This window comes from Panicum hallii, chromosome 8 (assembly GCF_002211085.1).
Source record: "Panicum hallii strain FIL2 chromosome 8, PHallii_v3.1, whole genome shotgun sequence".
NCBI classification, from domain to species: Eukaryota; Viridiplantae; Streptophyta; class Magnoliopsida; order Poales; family Poaceae; genus Panicum; species Panicum hallii.
The window spans coordinates 37,867,197-37,869,761 of NC_038049.1; the positions used below are offsets into that span (position 1 = coordinate 37,867,197).

Genomic DNA, 2,565 nt, shown 5'->3' on the forward strand with positions numbered 1-2,565 from the left:
CCCCCTGCGCCGCCCCACGCGCCGGCCGGCGCCGCCCCGCGCCGCCCCCGCGCCGGCCCCCGCGCGACGCCCCAGCGCCGGCCCCCGCGGCGCCGCCCAGCGCCACCTAGCGCCGCCCCCCGCCGGCCCCCGCGCCGGCCCGCGCGACGCCCCAGCGCCGGCCCCTGCGGCGCCGCCCAGCGCCGCCCCCCGCCGCGGTAAGAATTTCTCGCCCAAGCTGCTACTGTCCTCTGCTCTCTTGTCGCCGGCTGCTGTCTCCTCCGTCCTCTCTACACCCCAATTGCCTGTCCCATATCTAGTTTATCCAACTTGATGCTCTGCTTGACTGCTTGTATTTCCCGAGCTTTGACTTACATATGCAGCTACTCTGCCTCAGTGGTAGTGGTAGTGCGGTGCCATGGCTGAGATAGAAATGGAACAAACTGCTGCACCTATCTTGTCGGGGAAACAGTTTCCATTTCAGTCTGGAACAGTATCAATTCCTGGACTTTGCATACACAAATGCAGTGAAATGCGCTTTAGCTTCAGCTAAGAGGTTCTTTTGTATCGGATATATTATCAGATGTCTGCATTCTGTAAAAGCAGATTGACTAACAAGTTTGTTGTTTTACCATGCAAACATATTAGATGTTAAGTGCTAATATGTGTTCTTAGTTGTTTATGCATCAGAAATTTTTGTTGTTCATCCGTTTTCTTTGTTTGAACTGAGCAGAAATGATCGAGTGTTATATATAAAATTATTATGCTTGCACTACTGTAAACAATTGATGTCACATTATGTGGTAATCCATCTATAACGTAGCAATTAGCAATTGAATCCATGTCGATTTCTGTTTGTGCAATGGAAGAAAATAAAGGTAGCATTCAAAAGAAAAGATGCCTACCCGATACAATCTTCGTAAAGTAAATTTGTCATTTCCTGCTTGTGGTATTGAAAGCGAGTTCTGGAAGTCTCAAATGACAAGACAGCCATATCCTCTGTTAGCAACCATCTTAAGTGGAGCAGGTGCTGCTTCTGTTATTGTTTTCTTTTGTAAAAAAACCCTTGCTTATTTGATTGCGGTCTTTTTCATGTTCTTTGATTTCTAGTTCAAAAGTAAGATGCCTACTCAGATCAATCTTCCTGAAGTAAATTTATTGTTATGTGATATCATGTACTAAGGCTTAAATGACAATTGACAAGACAACCACTCTGCTGTCAGCAACCACATAGAATGGATTTAGCTTGCCATCCTAAGATGATTGTTCAGTTATAACTCCGTCTATGTCGATGATGTGTAGTATTTGTTCACCTGAGTCATTAGTTCTTAAGAAGCTCAGACTCTGAAGTATGTTACCTTGTTCAAATTATTTATGTTAAGGCCTGATTGGTTGATTAGCAGCTATAGGATGAGAAAGCCAAATTTGGGCCCATCAAATTTTTTTGAAGACACTGGAATGGCTTTTGGAAGATAAGGCAATCATATTATCACTCTGTGATGTAACATGTGGTGTCAGTGTAATTACATGATAGAAATCTAGCAAGGCAGTAGCCTTAATACTACATAGTAAACTACTTATGTGCGCAATTGAAGTTTCCTATCCTAAATGTGATGTATGATGTATAATATCACATGCTTTCCCTGTAGTTACAAGAACCATTAGATATTGGTGGTCCATTCATGCTATGCCATATATTTGTATGCAACCTGGATTTATCATTTATAATTCACAAGATACAATTGTATGTTATTTGCTCATTTTTCCTCGACCACCTTATAACATCCTTTTAACATCGTTCTGGTGTCTGCTGAAACAGTGTGCCTGTTAGTGCACCTGCCCCAACTGCAACAGCTGGTCCAGCTCCCACCGCTGCGGGAAGTACACTGTGTTCAATAAATACAAAAATAATTTTCCACATCCTCCCGACGGGAAGTACTATCTTGTTGACTCAGGTTATCCAAATAGAAAGGGCTATCTAGCACCTTATAAAGGTCAAAGGTACCACATCACAGAATTTCAAAATGCTGGCCAACCAATTGGGTTGAAGGAGTTGTTCAACCATGCTCACTCATCGCTTAGAAATATTATTGAGCGTTCATTTGGGGTGCTCAAAATGAAATGGCGCATTCTTTTAAAAATGCCGAGCTACTCAATGGAGAAGCAATCAAAGATTATAATTGCTTGCATGGCGTTGCACAACTTTATTAGAGATAGCAATTTGAGTGATAATGACTTTGATACACTTGCATCTGATGAGACATATGTTGATGGGGATGCGGGAACTAGTACTAGTAATGTTGATGATAAGCAAGATATGGGAGATGTACGAGATGCTATTGCGCAAGCATTGGCTGGAGGATATTGATAATGTAATTTGCGCAAAAAAATGATGTAATGACACTCTATTATCTAATTTATAATTATATTATCTAATTTATAATTAAGTTATCATTATCTTATTTAACAGTAATTTATGATTAATTGTTTGATATATTTATGTTCTTAATAATTCTATTGTTATTCTGTTATAAAAATAAATAAATATATATCTATACATAAGAAATACATGTATTCAGCAAACAG

General features: G+C 41.0%; 1 non-coding gene across 1 annotated transcript; it reads left to right on the forward strand.

Moving 5' to 3' along the window:
- Window positions 1-855: 855 nt before the first annotated feature.
- Window positions 856-973, forward strand: LOC112872495. The gene has a single exon (XR_003224689.1). It is a non-coding gene; the product is annotated as a small nucleolar RNA snoR104 (small nucleolar RNA).
- The last annotated feature ends 1,592 nt before the right edge of the window (window positions 974-2,565 follow it).